We start from the raw sequence: 21,239 nt of genomic DNA, 5'->3' as shown, positions 1-21,239 counted from the left end.
CGCCTTTAAATAATAATAATGGCAGTACATTAATATCCCAAAATTGTAGCTACATAATTTCATTAAATTATTCGTTTACTGCATCCCGTTTTTCAGTTACTTTTAATTCGTAAAGTTTTTTATAAAGACTGTAACTAATAACCGACAGAATGGTCTCGCCGTTCAATAAAACAATTAAATATCTCCTTACTCAAATTAACTCTCTGGTATGTAAGTTATAAATAGAGTCTAGAACGTTATTTACATTTTTGTTTTACAACTTAACTAATCTAAATTCTAGTTTGGAATAAAAATATTTATCTGTTATTGTAGGGACTAGTATTTTCTCTGTCGAAATTTGAGTAAAGAAAAAGTAACGCCTATTAATACTACATACTCAAATTTGCGCCACGATAGCCGAGCGGTTGGAGGCTAGACCCGCAATGCTAAGATGTATTGTTGGTTAGTCTAGGCCTTGGATTTTATTTAATGGTTAATATGAGAAATTTATAGTAAAGTATGTTAGGCGGTTATAGGCTAGACCCGCAAAGCTAAGATGTATTGAGGTACTAGTGTAGGCCTTGGATTTTATTTAATGGTTAATATGAGAAATTTATAGTAAAGTTTATTAGGCGGTTATAGGCTAGACCCGCAAGGCTAAGATGTATTGGAGGTACTAGTCTAGGCCTTGGATTTTATTTAATGGTTAATATGAGAAATTTATAGTAAAGTATGTCTGCACACGACACCTAATTGGTAGTTAGATGTAAATTCGACTTGAAAATATATACTAAATTCAGCGTAAATTGCTCTTGGCTTTTCACGAGAAATGCATACTTTAAGGTCTCCCGCAAAGTGTTAAATTGTGCAAAACACTAAGCTTTAACTCAAAAAAAAATCGATGGGCTCAAATTTTAAATGTTTCGTAGCTTCTAAACGGTGTGACTTGCTTAGATACCTTCTTTGATTCTTCTTATTGCAGATAATTTAGAATATAATTGTGGAAACGAGAAGTAGAGCTGATGGCCCCAATTGGGGGGAGGACGCTGTTGTGAATGCACCATCTATTTTGCATAACTTCATTATCAATTCAAGAGATCTACCGCACCAGTTTCCTGAGAGGGGAGCAGGCTGTATGCTTTACATGAGAAATTGTAAATGAAAACAGGAACTTGAAACTTGGTTTGAAACTCTTCCTAGGATTATTTTGTGGTTCTGGGGAGGGGGGAGCTGTTAAGTCATGTTTCAATAAAATTTTGATTACGTCCATCGCAATAAGAGGAAGGAAGTCATGTGAGTGTGACTGCAGATTGTTTTTTTCATTTGATGTAAATGGGAAGTTTAAATGATCAGCCATACGGTTAGCATTGCTTTGGGGATATTACTTCACTTCATCAACGCCGAATTGGATCGTGTCTTCAAAGTTACAAGACACGCGATGTGTCTCTCGATACATTAGACCGGGTAAGAAATGCAGTTCGGTGCCCCATACTGGGACAACAGTTGATGTATGGTACGATGCCATAAGGTAGAGGTAACCTGACACTCTCCACCCACTTCCTACCCGTAGTTCCTCTCGAAGTGTAACCTTCCCTGCTCTCTCTCACTCTTTCCTTCTTCTTCAAGGAAAGTCTCACATTCAACAGATGGTTCTACACTAATTCCACTACTGGTCTTCAGGGTCGATCAATAAAAAAAACAAAAAAAGAAATGTTATTAGTTTACCTTTTATTGATTGCCGCTAGTGTCGCTATTTAACACTTTGATTTAATGGTTTCTATATTTCCTGATTGTGTAGACGTATTGTGTGAAGCTGGATTTGAATTTAAATTTTGAGACACTTATAGTAAAGTTTGTTTCCTTTAGGCCTCCTCCCACGACAGTAATTAGGGACGGAAGTTTGAACGTAAAATCCGCCTACAAAATATAATTTTTTTTTATTACTTTTACTTCCTGTAAAAAAGAGGAAGTAATGCTGTTGTGCAGATTTCAGATTTTGCGCCGGAAATGCGCAAAGTTTTTGAGGTCTCCTGGGCTTGAACTTGTCCTCTGCATAATAAGATGAATGGATAACATGTTCTTGATGGAAATCGAAAAAAAAAAATAATATAATAATTAAGTGGACCCCCCTCCCCAAAAATGGCAGCATCTAAGAAAGTAGAACTGCAACTCTCTCAGACCTGAAACATCTCCTGAAGACAATGACTGACTGAATTTAAAGAAAGCACCACGAAGAGCTGCTACTGAACTGTGGGCCAGCAGCTAATGGCTAAACCAAAAATCAGACTTTGCCTGATGGGATCTAAGAATTCAGTTTTTACATTACCGTGCAATTCTAGAACTCCAGCGCAGTACTCGTAGATCTCTTATTTGGTTATGGACATAGTTGAAGGAACTAATAAAACTAGATTAAGAGTTGGCCAAGAAAACAGAAGCAGTTAATATAAGAGTTCCGGCGTGCCCTTGGACCATAATCGTATGTACTGTTGGTGCCCCATTCAAGGTCAGAGAAGCAACCGACCGTGCACTCGTAAGTAAAGTAGATTATTTTTGGTAGGTGAAGAAGTGGGGCAAAGCCCCTCGCTCCTGCAACATGTGGCGCAACAGTTTCTCAACTGTATTTGTCTTAGACGAATTTTAGCTCTCAAAAACCTTTCTGTCACGATTCTTAAGATATTTCGCTGTTTACCGGAAATAAACGCTTTCAAGGTCGGCTATTGGGGGGCCAAAACAGAATCTCTCAACGGCAATATCATTTTAATGTCTTTCTTCTGCAGTCTCTTAACCGCTCGGCTATCGTGGCGCCATTAATGTGTTGCTAAAATTTCGAAATTAAAAAAAAACTTTTGAAATCGAAATTTTAGCAATACAGTAATCCTCCCAATATTATAGAAGTGATAGGAGCTTCTTTCCAATATTATAAAAGTGATAGGAGCTTCTTTCCAATATTATAGAAGTTATAGGAGCATCCTCCCAATATTATAGAAGTGATAAGACTTTTACTCCTTTTTGGAAAATTTTCACGAAAATGACTAGGCTATGATTTTCCGTATTCACTTTTCTAGGGAAATTGGTTTGTGGAAGTTCAAGTTCAAGTTAAGAGCTTGAGAATAGTAATGAGAATGAGTTGTCTAGGGTTCCCTCTAAAAATTTGAAACAACACTTCCTTTTAAAGAAGCTACTGAAACACACAGAGAGAATTGATTAACTTTTTTTTTCTTTAGCAAAACGAAGTTGGAGTTAAGTAAAAACTGAAAACTGAAACGAACAAGGGAGAATGTTTGAAAAATGCATGGTTAGAGGGGAGGAGATTCATGTGAATAGAGTGTGATGTGAATGTGTATGTGTGTGTGAAGGGGTCACGTGGGTCTCTCTATTGTGTGAATGTGAATATACCCTTGGGGGGGCTACACCCCACAGATCTGTCCCTCCAGTTTCTATACACCCAGCACCCCACTACATCTTCTCAACTTCTCCGGCTACCCTACCCCTCGTCCGCTGTCTTTATTCTTTTATATAACTACGATCTACTGCGACGTCTGTTCATAGCCCCTCCCTCTCTGTCAGATAGCGCTGTCTCTCTTCTGCAGTTTTACCGTTACAAGGATTATAGATAGTCTGGGGATATATATGTTCACCCAAAAAAAAAATTAAATAAAAGCGCATCTAGAAATCCCCGGTTGATGGTGGAGTTGCAGGTTTAGCTGCAGGCCAGACAGGAGATACAGCTAAATGGGGAAAAAAAAAATCATCGATAGGGAGAAATGATATACCGGAATCTCCCCTTTCGAACAATTGGTACAGTAATCATCACGGAACTTTACCAAAATTATTTAGACAAAAGTTCTAGGCACTTCTGGTATCCAACCAAAGTGTATACTATTCATTTTTGTACAATGTAAGCTCCTATCACTTCTATAATATTGGAAAGAAGCTCCTATCACTTCTGTAATATTGGAAAGAAGCTCCTATCACTTCTATAATATTGGAAAGAAGCTCCTATAACTTCTATAATATTGGAAAGAAGCTCCTATAACTTCTATAATATTGGGAGCATAACTGATTTCAAAAATTATTTTTTTTGAAATTCTGAAGGGGTTTAGATTAAAAATATTCTCATTTCAGTGAGTTAGAATTAAATATGGAAAACAAAAAAGTTTTAGAATTAGTACGAATTATAGTGTGAGAAAGTCGTGAGAGAAACACTGATACATAAATGTTTTCTCAAAATATACCTCATAAAATCATTATTTTTAGATACCCACTCATTTATTGGGTCATTTCTAATAATAACTAAATTTATGAATCTAAAAACTTTTCAAATATATTTATATTTAGCCTGGTGGTTTATTCTATTTTTTTTTTTATATTTAAAAGAAGATATTCCAACAGGTGACATATTTAATCCAGTGTAAGCTGGCTTAATCGTTTTCCTGCTAGATTACAGTTATACCAACGTAAAATAATAATTTATATAGAAAACGAAATAATCTTTTATCAGATAACATCATTTAATTTTGACATCCCTGTTTATTGAAAAAGAACAAAAACATTAACCCTACTGGAGATTATTCCCCATTTCTCCTACAATTTCTTTTTTTCCTGATCCGTGTAGAAAATACAAAATAAGTCCTGATTAGAAAACAAAAAAAAAGGTAGTTGTAAAAGTTTAAACAGAACCGGATGTAGCTTTAAACAGACTGACAGACTTTCATTAAACGTGAAAGATTATTTCCCATTATTTTATGGATTTTATGATTAATATTATTTACTTGTCCCTTTTATTGCAGTAAATCGATTCTAAGTATACGGAAGACTTAGCTAAGTGGTTAGTGTACTGAATTTCCTGGGTTCGAATCTTGGATTGCCCTTAGCATTTCACTTCCTAGGAGCTTCTTACAGCTTACTGGACACTTAAGAAGTGAACACTGTCCGGAGACCGCCAGTCCACTGGAAAAAGCTTCGGGAGCCAATAACTTCAGATGTTGATGAGCCTTGAGATTAGTTTATACTTCTACGCATCTGGGAGGCTGTGGAGTTAAACCAAACACTCCAATCTCTGAAGAATTCAATCTCTACAATCTAAAATAGCAAGAGATCCATAGTAAACGCTTCTATTTATGTCTCTACCGGACTACACATACAGATCTTAAAAGTAAAGTAAAGTAAAATAATTGCCTATTTTGTCAGGCGGAGCTTTACATCCAACTACCAAATTAGGTGTCGTGGACGGAGGCGATTAGCAAACATACTTACTGGGAATCGAACCAGTACCACAATACATATTAGATTTGCAGGTCTAGCCTCTAACCGCTCGGCTACCGTGGCGCCTATACAGATCTTAACATTCCTTTTATAACCTAAGTTGCTGAAAACACGATACAGGAAACTCTACATCAACCCGCAAATCCTCTAGCTGAAAATCTTTCTTACAGAACTCTTCCTACAAGACTCCTTAAAAGACAGTCGCCTTCTCCTCTCTAGTGAAGAGACTGGGACTAATAGTTCTGTGTTTTGTAGTGTTACCATTGGGGTAACCTCTCCCCTCGTTTACTTCTACTGTTCACTGTTAACATTGTTATTTGCCAATGCGCTGATTGTACCTCAAACAGAACAAAAAATTATTCTGTAAATTTTATGTACATGGTGTAGATAAATTATTGCTCAAAAACTGTCAAGGGGGGGGCCACCAAAATAATTATCACTCAAAAAGGAAGGCCGTAGATAAAAAAAAATGAAAGAAATACAGTTCAAGAACTAGACTATCAATTTGTTAAAACCGAGAAGCACAACTGTCCCAATATGACATTTTTTTTAGTTTCCTGATGCCAAAAAAGTAATGCTCCCGCAAATAATAACACCGAGTATGGAAACAATGTATAATATAGAAGGTAAAAAACAAGACGTAATAAACAATACCAGAACAAAGAGCAGTACATGTTTTAAGCATTCCACAGGAATATCGGTGAGCCCATATCATCCCGCATAGTCTAAAAACTACTTACGCATGCGCATAGATTACGCGAGTACAACATACGCCAAACAATGCATACATATATTTATTTTTTCTTTGGTTAAAATTTAATTTTTTAACTAGTGTCAAAAACTTGCTTCAGGTTCAATAAAACAATTCTAATTATTCTGTTAAAACAAGTTTTACGACCAGCCAGGTTGAGTCTTATGACTCACGTTTGGACATGCTCTATAGAACTGCATGAGCACTACTCATTATTGTTGTGTTATTTTTGTTGTTAGGTAGTTAGTTTTGATTAAAGTGTGGGAATATGACGTCAAACTGAAACTATAGAGAATACCCCGAGGATAGATTTCCGGCCATTGTCTTGTTCTCCATTTTTCTCTATTTGCGGATTTTTTTTTTCCTACTAATTAATCTTTTTCTTTTTGGATTTCTTAGGAAAAACTTCTTGTTGTAAAAGAAAAGAAAAGTTTTCTTTTTTAAGTTAAAAAAAGAAAATCTGAATGTATGTTGAAAAAAAAAAAAGAAGAGAATAATAGTAATATGGAAGAGATTACCTCAGTGGTTATCGTATTATGGATTCAAACGTGGAGATCTCGGGTTATGCGCCACTATAACCGAGCGGTTAAAGGCTAGACCCGCAAAGCTTGGATGTATTGCGGAACTAGTCTAGGCCTTATTAATGGTTAATATGAGAAATTTATAGTAAAGTATGTTAGGCGGTTAGAGGCTAGACCCGCAAAGCTAAGATGTATTGCGGTACTAGTCTAGGCCTTGGATTTTATTTAATGGTTAATACGAGGAATTTATAGTAAAGTATGTTAGGCGGTTAGAGGCTAGACCCGCAATGCTAAGATGTATTGCGGTACTAGTCTAGGCCTTGGATTTTATTTAATGGTTAATACGAGGAATTTATAGTAAAGTATGTTAGGCGGTTAGAGGCTAGACCCGCAAAGCTAAGATGTATTGTTGGTTTAGTGGGTTCGATTTGGGAAAAAATCAGGCTTAAAATTGAGCAGATCAAGTTGTATTAACATAACATTATTAATCAACAAAACTCTCGATTTAACTCGGGAGAAAGTAGAACAATTTTATGGACATTTCTTTCACCATTAACAAGTGTTCCAACCTCTTATTGCATGGACATTCACTTGTCAAACGCACCCCCCGGGGACATACCGGTTATTCGTACTAGTATCGTCTTGTTTCTTTGTAGTCTTCGGTGTGTGTACGTACAATGTGCTCGTCTCTTGTGACTCACTCCCCAGCAAGATTGCCGGACCATGACTGATATCTAGAGAGATTGGACTGATACCCTCTTGTAGTGGTGACTACCCTTCTTACTTCTAGCTACTTCCAAGTGACAGGTACACAGCTAAACAAGTCTAACGGGTAATGTAACTGCGATATACCATTTAAATTTCTTGGCTTTAACAAAAACCTCTAACGTATTATTATAATGACTGTTTTTTTTTTATTAGTATCACTCCGTAAATGCTCGTAAAAGGAAGAATCGGTTTTAAAATCTTCGATTTTTATGGTCAAAAATCGAGTTTTCAAGATAACAAGAATTAACTAGAAAAATTTTGATAAACCAAAAATGATAATCAATTTAAGTATGACCACAGTTTACCAAGTTTCCAAGAAACCAAGTTTCCTCTGAATCAGTGCCGGAAGTATTTTTCTTAAGGGTGTTAGATACCCTGAAGTTATTTGAAGTACCCTGATATAGTTTGTAAAGTAATGGCTATTTTTACAGGTGGGCTTTACGTCCAACTACCTAATTAGTCGTTATGGACGATGACGACTATAAAAAATAGTTTCCTGCATATTTCTCATATTTAACATTAAATAAAATACAAGGCCTAGACCCCGGGAATCGAACCCACTTACCAACAATACATCTTAGCTTTGCGGGTCTAGCCTACAACCGCCTAACATACTTTACTATAAATTTCTCATATTAACCATTAAATAAAATCCAAGGCCTAGACTAGTACCGCAATACATCTTAGCTTTGCGGGTCTAGCCTATAACCGCCTAACATACTTTACTATAAATTTCTCATATTAACCATTAAATAAAATCCAAGGTCTAGACTAGTACCGCAATACATCTTAGCTTTGCGGGTCTAGCCTACAACCGCCTAACATACTTTACTATAAATTTCTCATATTAACCATTAAATAAAATCCAAGGTCTAGACTAGTACCGCAATACATCTTAGCTTTGCGGGTCTAGCCTCTAACCCAGTGGTTCTTAACCGATGTTCAGTTTTAAATGTATTGAAATTTAGAAACTTAGGAAAGATACGAAAACAAAAAATTGTTCCTTTTTTTTTAATTTGAATTTAATTTTAAGTTCTTGCTAAATACCGAATTTCAAATTATTTAATGTTAGTGTTCCGCGAGAAAAATATATACATATAATTGTGTTCCGCGTCTATGAAAGGGTTAAGAACCACTGCTCTAACCTCTTGGCTACCGCGGTTTTTGACTGACTTACTGTCCTAGTACACTACAAAAGAAAATCTTGCGGTGAGCCCTCTAGTCTTACTTAATCTTTCTTGAAAACTCAAGGTTCGAAGGTTTAAACAACAACGTTTTCGAAACATATTTAATTCTATGATAACGCTGATAACGCTGGCTATTCTTAAACATGCACAAACTGAAGCACATGCGCATTTCTATTGAATACATTAGTAGCACTCTCTACAAGCTGAGTTAATTGCTCTCGTCACTCGATGAGGAAATCGCGTAGCCGTTTGTATCGGCTGGGTAGGTGATCTAGGATGGTGTTGAAAAGAAAAGAGATTAGAATGGGATTTGATTGAAATCCCTGGACCGGTTTCGAACTTTCTTCCATCATTAGAGGTTAATTAATCAGTTTTGAGTAAAGATTTCGACTTCATCATTGCAATCATGTTGTTGCCGTATTCTAGAGACAAAGATGAAGAAGTATATTTGATCTTCATTTGAACGTTTCTTTATCCACCTTCCTTTTACAGCTTGTCCAAGCCATTTAGATTCCATTCATGCCAATCTGCAGAGAATTTACGATTGAAAAAGAAAAGAATGAAATTGAAACAATGATAATTGCAATGAGCCGTCCATTCATCAACTTAAACTTGTGGATTACGCATCAATAAAAAAAAAAAAAAATTAAAGTTTATTGATCCCGAAGACACGTCATTTCCTGAAAATAAAAAGTAATATAAATTGAAACTCTCACATCGATAAATCTTACTACACATCGATAAATATTCGGTTTCTGCGATATGTTTACTTCCGGCTAGTATTACGATATTCTCAAATACGTTTTTAAAGAAGGTACATACAAGTTTTGAGAAATCTGAACATTGAAAACTTTGTTTCCGGTTTTGGTTCTATAAGATGCGATTTTATTGAGTTAGTTTCCAGAAAATGGCTCGAACAAATTTTATTTATTATTAATTCACTTAAATAATTCACGGGAACTGTAACGCTAAGAATCCTGTTTAAGTGCCAACTTAGTTCAAGATAAAGTTCAGTCGTCTGTAGGAGATCAATTAGTATTAATAGTATGGCTAGATTTTTAAATTTGAAGAAATCGATTAAGAAGAAATCAATTGTAATCTATCGATATGTGTATCGATGTAGATGACTCGATTTATTAAATTGATAAAAACAAACTTCCATTTTGTTGCTTAGCAATATGAAAAGAGATAATTATAAAAATAATAATAAAAATAAAAAAATAGTATAAAAAATTAAACACCTAAAAGGCATGCCATCCAATTTAACTCGAATACTAATTCGATACATGAGCAAAACTGTACGTGTATGTGACTGTAATTCTCTGATTCTGAATTAAAGCTTTTTTGCTTTAAGTGGCCCCTCTCAGAAAACATATCACGTGTTTTTGATTTTGCAATTATCTTTTGCAGGTTGTATATTAGGTGTTTTGTTTTTTTTACCCCCCCCCCCCCCGTCCCGAGAAATAAAGAATGGATCTTAACAATCGCAAAGTCAGAAGTTCATTCATGTTTAGTTTCTTTCTTTAGCTCCTTTAATTATTCATTTTTTGGATCTTCGATTTCTTTAATGGAGTGATAATTGTTATTCAGGAAGTAAGTCTCTTTTTTTTTTTTTAATTAAGGTCAACTGAGAGTTCACATCTTTTATTTATTAATTATTTAAAAGTTTAAAAAATTAAAGTATTTAGAGACTGTAATAAATAAAATACAGTTGGTAGCAGCTGAAATTTTAAGACTTTATACATTAATCGATTATTATTCGATAGTTCAGGGAAAATCTATTTTTCAAAAACTAAATGAAAAGTTTTTTGAAATTTCATATTTTTAGTGAAAAATAATCTGGGATTTGTGACGTCATCAGTGACTTAGACATTTACAAGGCGATTTCATTATATATGGAAGGTTATACTCTGTTACGGTTACTATCTGTGGACGGATATAGTGACGCAGTGTGTGATTATGTCTTTCTATAATTCTACAGGAAGTAATAAGATGTAATTTCTTTGTGAGCTGACTACGGCCTCAAAATATTTCCTTTCCGGTAAAAATTCAATTTGAAAATTTTCTCTTATAACAAGAAATTTAATAAATATGAACAATACACTAGTTATAGCCGACGATTAAAAAAACCTGTTGAATAACTCGTTTTTAAAGTATATATTTCGTTCTACGACAGTCGGTATGCGCGAACATTCATGTCTCTGTCATGACAAACCATTCATCTTCAGCTTCTTTATGCTGCGCATATGACGTCGTAGCCAGAGGGAGACCAAGAAAGGCGCTAAAACTTATTGTACTTCTGGCCCTTTAAAAGTAATTTATCAGCCCTTCTTCTTTTTTGGCGTCGGTGAAGGTCGAGTTGTGAACAGATGTTAGGCCTGTAATCTTTTGGGTCCACACGCAGTGGCGTAGTCTTAATAAACAACTCTTGAGGCTGAAATTGATCTCGGGAAGGGCGTAGAATATGGCTTCTTACCCACACAGTTACAGCCTGAATCTTCAGCTAACGGTTTGAGTATGACTAAAGTTAATTCACTTAGTATAACTAAATGTTCAGTAAAAATACAATGTTTTTTTAAAAAAATGATCTTATTTAGAATACATAAAAAAAAAATTAATAAACGATCGAAATAAATAGGAGAAATTATCACAACAGACAGTATTACAAAATTATAGCGCTAAAGCAATATTACCAAATTGATCACGCAATATTCAGGCGTGAGAGAACATTATTAATTCCAAAAATAAAGAAAACATTCAACACTTTATTTCTTTTTCTTGATATCTTAGTAAAATTTCAAAAAAATATCTAAACTAGATAGATAATCGATATGGAGTGGTTCACCTTGGACATGACCGACTGTATCATTAATGTTAATTAATTGGGCCCAGATAATGATCATGTTAGCATTTTTATAAGGCGAAATATTAGATCCACTTTATTCACTTTTTATTTAATTTATTTAAAGAAAAACATGAACTGGAATAACTAGTTAAAATTTAATACTTTGATTGGATGTTTATTTATTTTTTCTTTTTCATAGATTTTTAGAGTAGGTTTCATTCAGTTTTCTGGTGTCCCTCACTGTAGGTATTGTTTTATAGCTGTAAGAAGCTTCTATAGAGAGAGAAAATCTAAGGGCCAGCAAGCTGGATTCGATCCTGCGATCTCTGTATTGGAAACCACTTACGCTAACCATTGAGCTAATCCCACGATGCAGTTATTCTCCTTTAAAGTTGGGTATACTACTATCTCATGTAAGGATATAACAGTTCGGCTGTTATCATTTTTGGTCAAAGTTCATTTTAAGAGCGTTCCCTTAGTAAGAGAGTGTAAGATACACTGGGCATCTTAAATCTGATCACTGGAACTATCACTAATTCTATTAATAGGTACAAACCCTAGAAAAGGAATGCATATTTTAATAATTGAGAATTTTTTTTTTTTTAATCTGAATACTCAGCAAAATGTACCTTCCTTTGCTTGGAGGGTGGGGGGAGAACAGCTAGAACCGGGGTTGCAAGTTTATCAGGCTAAATTACAATAATTTATTCCAGAAGATCTGCATTTGATTTGCATTGCTATAGAACCCAGGCTATATGTATGACCTTCAACCCTGAGTTCTATCATCCTAGAGGGTCGTAAAGACCGTTATACTCAGGGGGCTGTGTAATACTTCTATCTTCTTTTCTATAATCTTGTTTTTTTCTTCTTTTTTTTTGTTGTACCTCTTTGGAATACCTATTTTAGAATGTAAAGCCGAACCATCAGGATTATTTGGCCCTATCTAGGAGCTTGAATAGAGTAACTAATTATATGCAATCTCTCTCTCTCACTCTCTCTCTCACTCTCTCTCTCACCCTCTCTCTCACCCTCCATCCCCTCCATTACTCTATTTCACACATACACAATGCGCATGTTCTATTATTAGTCTAATTTCTTTTATTTTCTTTTTACGGTAACACCAATCAAAAGGTTTTTAGATTGTTATTTGATTTTTTTAAATAAATAATGGTGAAATGAATAAATAAGAGTGGAATATTATAAACAGACGATTGGAAATTTTATTATTATAAACGTATTTTTCGATTCTCTATCTACTTTTAAGTAGAAGCAGTGCAATTGTGTTGAACATATTTTATACATGAAAAACACGTAGAGTCGTAAATTATACTGAAATGGTACTTTAAAGGGAAGAATAGTCACCCCATCCCACTTATCCTTAAGAGTCACCCTTTACCCGAACTGTACTGGAGAAGTGGAGAAGTTAAATATTGTGCAAGGAGAATTGAAAGTTTAAAGGAAATAGTTAAGGATATTTTTAAGAAAATCTCAAGGAAGTAGTAAAGTTGTACTTCCGTTTAAGGGATTTATATATCTTAAGGTAAGTCCAGGACCCAAGAGAGCTCAACTATCTATTTTTCCGTTTTTGGTAGGCTAACACCCACTAACACACATTAAGTTCATTGAAAAAAAATCTCCTATTCGGGGATCAGAGGAGATCATATAACGGAACAGGAGAAAACACGATAAGAGGTCCATATATCAATGAACACTTAGCCTATCAAAAAGAAAAATAGGTAGTTGAGCTCTCTTGGGTCCTGGACTTACCTTAAGAAATATAAATCACCCTCTTAAGACGGGAAGTCCGATAAGAGGAAAAATGAAAAGTAAAGGAAAATGTCGGGAAATCGATATAAAAGCTGGATATCGAAAATGCAATGCCATCGTAAATTCTCTCTTCCGGGAAAGATAGAAGTGCTCTTGTTCTTTCCTTAATATACTAAAGTGGCAAGCTGTTTCTGGCCTGCAGCTTAGATGCCAGCACTTTGGAACGCACGATGAAAATTGTTTTCCATGAAAAAGTAGCACATGTCCTACATGTAGTGAAATCAATAGCTGTACAAAAGAAAATGCCCACAAAAATCAAAAGATCAGTAGGTGGTCGCCCCCGTCTTTAAAACTAGAAGAGGAACTTCAGAGATTGCGATCCAGTAGCTAGTTACACGCTTGTTAACAATAGGTTAAACAAAACTTGATTTTTAACAAAGACCGTCCAATCACCTGTATTTTTCGGGAAAACGGAACTTCCGGCCATCCAGCTGGCTGTGGTGTGACAGACACAATTACTAAATGTAACATCTTACTTACAAAACTTTACGCCCAAATCTAGTGTTTAGTTGGCTAGTATGGGGACAATACTACTATTATGGTGTTTCAATGCAAGCACTTAGTCATCAGCTGAGTTCGAAACCATTCTGTGCCTGCTTAATTGTGTGTAGGTTAATTTATTGGCTACTGTAAATCATTGATCAATAGTTTTTGAATTTCTATTAAAGTTTGGTTGGCCAGAATATTTGGTAGGTTTTACGCAGTAAGTGGCTTCAATAAGTTGATAGGTTGTAAACAACTATTTTGAAGCCTTTGAAGAGAACATCTGTATACTGCGTCTTGTTTGAAGACCATGGACAATACGTATTCTCCCTGGAACCTGTAGTAAACAAAGTAGCTCCTGAGACCATGTAAAGTTAAAGCATTGTTAAATGCTCTTAAAGAGAAGTATTTATTGATCAAATTGTTGGTTTTACAAGTTCATACATGAAGAAGAGATTTCGTTGCCAATATCTCTCTTTTTTTAAATTATTTTTCCAACAAATACGATCTATAGAGACTTGGTCATCTTCAAGCTTGTGAAAACTTATGCTAACTATTAACCATAGAAAAAAATCAACTATTATCCTTTAGAAATGGTTAATACATAGTTTTTGACCAGTTGCAGCAGCTACCATGTAAAAAATAAATACAAAAATTCAACTTAATACAATAAGTTCAACTTAAAATAGTTATCAAAATCAATGTACAATGTTTAATTGCCTACCTAAGATTTCACGGTGCAGAAGATGACCTGGTACCTAGAACGAAAGTTTGGCAAAATTAAGTAAAAATGAATGAAATTGCCAATAAATTTATTTTTGGGAGGGGGGCTGAATCTAACAGAACCTACAAAAGATTAATATTAACTTCATATTTTTGTATTTTTGCAAACAATCTTTTAACACAATCTTGGTCTCTAGCTCTGATTATCAATTTTTGTTTTACATATCAAACAGATCAATTTGCTTTTTTCTTTTTTTCTCTCCCAAACTCAGTAAAAATTAAAATAGACATAATATATTTTTGGTTATTTTACAATTTGTCAAAATAATCGTACAAGTTCATATGATGGTAACACTGACAACGTCATCTGTTTTACATATAACCTTGTGTTTGGAGACGATAACCTTCCAGGTTTCAATAAGTACTCGACTTAACAGTAGTTGGTATTCGTTTTGATGAATCTAATGTTGGAATTACGTATTAATGGTGTTAAAAACGTTAATCTTGTGGTGATTTCGCAGAATTAAGGATAAACCTACATTTTAACAGGTATGTGCACTAATGAATGCCTTCTTTTTTTACCACGAGTTTTAATAACTGCTATTAGGCAAATCATTGTCATTTATAAAGTTGATTAGGATGGCGTGCATGTGTGACAATCCTCTCTAATGACGTATTAAATGACGTGCTTGGCAATGGTCATATTAAATAAAGTTACATACCTATTGATCCGGAGCAGCTGTCTATTCTCCTACAGATTTGTTGAACAATAGTCCGGGCACGAGTAACTTTTTACACACACTATTACAATAGTGTGCACTTATTGTTAGAGCTGCGATAGAAATAGGCTGCGGGGGACGTTATGTTAACTACAAATCACCAGCGTAGATTTTAGACAATTATATTTCTTTCTTTTTTTTGACGACCACACTTCTTACCACCGACTGTGTTTTCACTTTCCTGGGAGCACCTTTTACCAACTTTGGCAAATAACAGTAACACACCTCTAACGTCATTCTTTATTCATTTAAAGAACAGTGTGACATCACATGTACTATTCTTACTGTACAGTAGAAGTACACGGTGACTAAAAGAAATGCTCACAACTCTTAAAAGTACCCAGATTTATGTAGTTCAGTGGTGCTCTACAGGTCTCCATTGTTTACTAACATTCTCTACCGCTGACCTGGCATTGCCTGTGCCCAGCTCAGGGAGGTTAACTGGGAACAGTATTTTCCATTAACCAAAGGGTGCAAAATGTTCCTGTATTTTGCAGAAATTAGTGATGTATTCATTGGGTAACTCCCAAAACTCTCTTTTAAAACCTCCACATAACTCGATAAGAAACTTAAATTTATGAACTCAAAATTTGCAGTGTAGTTCCATTCTCATCAGTGTAAACCACTTGCAATAGTTTTTGGTATTTACCTACACACCATTTTGAAGATATAAGGTTGATCGTCAAAAAGTGGCTCGAAAAAGCGTAAAGTTGAGAAACAACTAACTTTGACAGTTTTTAACTCTTTTTCTATAAATGATATAATTCCCCAACTTTCTCTAAAATGTAGGGCACATCCTCGTATAAGTATTTTATACATATTACCCAGAAAAACATTTAACGAAATTGATAGAAGCTTTACATCAAAATTAATAATTCCTGTTGATTTAAACTTTTTAACACTGAAGTAAAATGTAATTGAAATGTTCTTTCATAGTGTCTAAGGTTCCCTCTAAAAGCTATTTCAGTGTAATTTATAGACTTATCACTTAAAATTAGCTAAAACTTACTGTTTGAAAAGTGTGTAAACGGTTGATTTAACAGCAAAAGCAACCAAAATCAGCAAGTATCCAACATTTCATTCATACTTCAGCTTGTAATTTCATCCAATTTGAAACGTTTAGAAAAGGTTATGTTTTATTCAAACTTGTTTCTAATTTTCCTGAGCCATTTTCCTGTTTTTTCTTACAACTACTTGATTAGCAACAAGAACAATAACAATTTGCCCTTTTTTTTGTTTACATGATCTGAATTTTAGAGGAAAAATTACACTTATAAATGAGAATATGCTCTTTATTTTAAAGAACATTTTGAGTATTCTATCTTTGATGAAAAAAGAGGAAAAAAAATTGTCAAAGTTCGTTTATGCTTTTTCATACAGTTTTTTGATGACCAGCCGTTAGGCAACCGTCCTATTGGACAGCTACGAGGGTCGTTTGAACAGTCCGTGCAAAAGTAAAAACTACTTTATTTTTTGGGGTAAACCTTTTTTATTTTTCAACATAGTCTCCTTTTAGGCTTATACACTTCGTCCAACGCTGCTCTAGTTTGTTCATCCCTTCCGAATAATAGGATTTGTCCAAGTCTGAAAAATAGCCATTCGTTTCTGCAATCACCTCTTCGTTTGAATAAAATCTTTTTCCCGCCAGCCATTTCTTCATATTGGGGAACAAATAGTAGTCCGAGGGAGCCAAGTCTGGAGAATAGGGGGGATGTGAAACGAGTTGGAACCCTATTTCCATTAATTTTGCGACCACAACTGCTGAGGTGTGAGCTGGTGCGTTGTCGTGATGGAAAAGGACTTTTTTGTGGGCCAATCGTGGGCGTTTTTCTTTGCAGCTCGGTTTTCAAACGGTCCAATAACGATGAATAATATGCACCTGTAATAGTTTTACCCTTTTCCAGATAGTCGATGAGGATTATTCCTTGCGAATCCCAAAAGACAGTCGCCATAATCTTTCCGGCCGAAGGAACGGTCTTCGCCTTTTTTGGCGCAGATTCCCCCTTGGTAACCCATTGTTTAGATTGTTCTTTGGTCTCAGGAGTGTAGTGTTGTATCCATGTTTCACCCACAGTGACGAAACGACGCTTAAAGTCCTGCGGATTCTTCTGGAACAGCTGCAAACCGTTCTTGCAACACTTCACACGATTTCGTTTTTGGTCAAGCGTGAGCAATCGCGGCACCCATCTTGCGGATAGCTTTGTCATGTCCAAATGTTGATGCAAAATATTATGTACCCGTTCATTCGAGATGCCCACAGCACTAGCTATCTCACGCACCTTCACTCTTCTGTCATCCATCACCATATCATGGATTTTATCAATGATTTCTGGAGTAGTAACCTCAACAGGGCGTCCAGAACGTTCAGCGTCACTTGTGCCCATATGGCCTCTCCGAAAATTTTGAAACCACTTATAATCTGTTCTAATCGAAGGTGCAGAGTCACCATAATGTTTATCAAGCTTCTCTTTAGTCTCCTGAGGCGTTTTGCCTTTCATAAAGTAGTGTTTAATCAACACACGAAATTCTTTTTCGTCCATTTTTTTAAAATCACTCGACTTCCTCGATTCAAACGAATGCCAAACACAAAGAAATAGACCGATCTGGCTGAAACTTGGTGTGTGTTCTTCCAAGAGATGCTACTAACTAAACATAACCTCGATACGCGCCAGTAGTGCTATCTCTCTGACTTTGCACGGACTTTTCAAACGACCCTCGTAAACCTCGATAAGGTTTGCTACTAAAAGAAACAACATAGCATTTTTAAAAGTTTCTTTAACATAAATTATATGTTAGTCACAACACATTCAAACCTTTACTTAAATTTAAGTTGAATTCACAAACTGCTAAATATAGATAGCTTAAAAATACTTTTAAAATCTAGCAAAACTTAACAGAATTTTATAAAAACAAATAGTAAACAATTCCTAAGATTCTCACCTTTTTTTTTCAAAAAATAAAATAAATATTACTAAAATTATGCGCTGTTATGGGATATAATTGCTATTATTATGTAGTCAAGTCATTATTATAGACCCTTCTAGACTATTTTCAAGTTATTATGCGCATCGACCAGGTTTCCTAGTTTTACAGTTACAGTTTTGAAGAAATATTCAGAACCAACCAAGTGGTTGAAACATGAAACAGTAGCTAATGTGAAAATGATGAAGTTATTACTTGGGGACGGGGGGGATTTTTTATAGGTAAATGGTTCAGTATGATTTGGGGGGGAGGGACCTACATGGAAGTTCTTGGAAGGAATTCTGGGGCCACTTAGTTTCTTTTTTTGCCTTGTACTCTGCGTATGTGAAGGTCAGGATGGCATAATAGTGTGAAAATCAAGCTTGGAATTTCTTGCTCTTTCAAGATATCGTATGAATGATAATTGTAATCGTGCTGATTTCCGTTTTGGGGTATTCACCGGAACTATCCATTCTGAGGTCCGTTGACTCCGAAAAAGTGGTTTTTACCAAGTGGTCTGTTAGTGTGTCTGCGAGTAACTGAAAAACTACTCATGTTCCTGAGTATACATCTACAACTTCAGACATTCTGTGACGCAACATCCTGCTCTTTATTCGGGATAGCCGGCCATGCTGCACCTCTTTTTCTTCTTTATTGAGGAATAGCGACATTCCTACGATTATCCAGCACACAACACAAAATACTACACCTATTCTTAACACACATACCGTTAGAGATGCAACTTAACTAAGTACGTGGATTTGGTGAACTCTAGAGCAGTGATTCTCAATCTTTTTAACAATTTCACTATTTGGCGGTACACTAACAATAAGATGAGTTTAAAAGGATTTTACTTATCCATAATACACTGTGTAAAATAGTTTGTTTATTTTTTTCTTATTTTGTTATTGTATTTTTCTTTAATTTAAACTTTACTCGTATTAAATAAATAAAAAAAAGCGTTATAATTTTGATTGTATGTATTTCTAAAATTTGGCGGCACACTTCAAAAACTTTCGCGGCACAGTGGTTCAAGAATCACTGCTCTAGATCATCACAGAGTATTTTGCAAACTCTTTAGCTTCTTCGCTCAGATATTCATACTTAAGGGAGATATTGATACGGTCGGGTTGACTTTATTATATTTAAATGCTTTTATATACAATCCGTTCATTTTTTTATGAAAACATTTAGTTTGCTACTTTCAAACATAAAGTAGTTTTTAGAATTTCCTTAACATTGGAGAAAACTTGTACGAGTTTTAGTTGGAAATTATTAATTAATAAAGTAGTTGATTTTTATGTATTCCTGATCAGAAACGGAACATTTTTAGACTTACAGTATTTTTTTAATGTTCTCGTTAAACAGGTAGTAAAAGAACAAAATAGTTTTTATACAAAAACTTGTATTTATGTATATTTCTTACCGGCCTTAAACAATACTAGCCCTAGAAGATAGAAATAGAAAAAGGCAAACTGCGGTTTCCTTTGTTCTATTGCCAAATTCTGGACCACATTGTCTAATAAATGATCAACATTGGAATGGAATCTATAGCTCACGATGTGTGTGTTTTTTGTTCGTCCCAGGAGTTGATTTAGACCAGTGATTACTGGTTGTGATTAGGATTGGGTATGATGGCCTAGACCGGACCATTGGCTATATTAAGTCAGCTGCCCGCTGAACTACTGCGGTAGTAGGTGGTAGATGGCATTATAGGCGGTACGTCCAGTAGTGTACGTGCTCCAGACATGTTAGCGTTTGTAAAAAAAAACTATCACAAAAAATGTGAGGTAATGAGAGTGAGCGAGTGTGTTCCTCACCGGTGGTAAGGTTATCTTTATAAAGGTGTATGTGACCCTTCCGCCACAGTACGTGATCCACTCGCACGGGCATACCCATTAGAAAGATATAGATACCCATTAGAACGCAAATCAAGTGACCATCTTAGGAGGGAAAGCTTCCGCCGAAGAAGAAGAAGTCTTTTTTAGATAATTACTGTTGCAGGTTAAGAAGCTGTGGGGAGCCATAAATGGAAGAACAAATTAGCTAGTGACTAAAAGACTGAGAAAATCGGAGACGAAAGAGGCTGACTGAATTATGAGGTAACAGTATTTATCTATGGTAACCGTGGAGGTAAGTGGACTAGCCACTTTGTTTTTCGTCCCTGCGGGTACCTAACTAAAAATACTGCCACACTTACGAGGTCTGTAAATTAAGTAATGAGACTGATTTTTTTATTCAAAAAGAATTACAATTCTATATTGTCACCTTCAAAATAACTTCCTTCTGAAGCCACACAGCGCTGGAAACGTTTCTTCCACTCCTCATAGCAGTGCTCGAACTCCGATACTGGAATAGCCTTCAGCTGGTCGGTTACAGCCGTTTGAATGTTTCCGACTGTCCCAAAATGAGTTCCCTTGAGGTGATTTTTCCAACTTCGGGAAGAGAAAAAAAGTGACCAGGACTCAAGTCAGGCGAATAAGGAGGCTGAGGAGCCACAGGAATGTTTTTACTGGCCAAAAACTCTGGTTTATTGAAATTTGCCGTGTGACAAGGAGCATTTTCGTGATGCAACACCCACTTGTTCTTGATGTTTGGTCTCACACGAATGACCCTTTTTCGAAGTTTTTCAAGAACCTCTCGGTAAAAATTTTTAAAAAAAAATTAAGTCTCATTACTTAATTTACAGAACTCGTATACTGACATTTCTTTCAACTACAAAAAATCACTAGTTCCGTGCCGTAGGAATGATGTTGTTGCAGGAGAAACTATGTAAAAAATGAAGCTTCTGGAGTATCGGGTGATTTCTTTCTCGAGCGAAGGTTGTGAGCGAGGCTCTTCCTCGAAGAAATTTGTGGAATTCGCAAAAAAAAAGTAAAAGGCTAAACTTGTGACGAAGTGAAGACGCTGAAAACCTCTGGCTCTTAGAAATCTATGAAGTGACTGTAGAGGGAGACAGCTTCAAAGAGTGCTGAAAAGGGAGGCACACTGTAGTGAAACCCTCCAGGAAGTCGATTTCTTTAATATTCTTTCTGAAGGAAAACCACAATGAGTATCTGCAGGGTATGATAAAAAGCGGGGCGATCCGATGCGCGAAAAGTACTAACCTAAGTAAGTATCCTAAACTTTGGATGGAATAAGTGTAAATTG

The 21,239-nt window shown here is 35.5% G+C and overlaps 1 long non-coding RNA gene across 10 annotated transcripts in view; it reads left to right on the top strand.

The window, feature by feature from the left end:
• LOC141460398 (uncharacterized) overlaps positions 1-21,239 on the top strand; it is a 254,017-nt gene that overhangs the window by 221,528 nt on the left and 11,250 nt on the right. For 4 of the 10 annotated variants that reach the window (XR_012461939.1, XR_012461942.1, XR_012461949.1 and 1 more), the window contains exons 1-3: positions 14,739-14,898; positions 20,094-20,191; positions 20,852-21,200. The exons of 1 other annotated variant lie outside the window; for it this stretch is intronic. This is a non-coding gene — a long non-coding RNA (uncharacterized lncRNA). Of the gene's footprint in view, positions 1-14,737; positions 14,899-20,093; positions 20,192-20,851; positions 21,201-21,239 lie in introns of those variants that run through there. 5 more of the 10 variants (XR_012461941.1, XR_012461938.1, XR_012461940.1 and 2 more) reach the window with 4 other exon arrangements.

Source organism: Rhodnius prolixus, unplaced genomic scaffold (genome assembly GCF_049639745.1).
Source record: "Rhodnius prolixus isolate KJV_2025 unplaced genomic scaffold, Rpr scaffold_6, whole genome shotgun sequence".
In the NCBI taxonomy this organism is placed as follows: domain Eukaryota; kingdom Metazoa; phylum Arthropoda; class Insecta; order Hemiptera; family Reduviidae; genus Rhodnius; species Rhodnius prolixus.
Note: the sequence above shows the minus strand (reverse complement) of the source record. Positions and strands in the feature narration are given on the sequence as shown.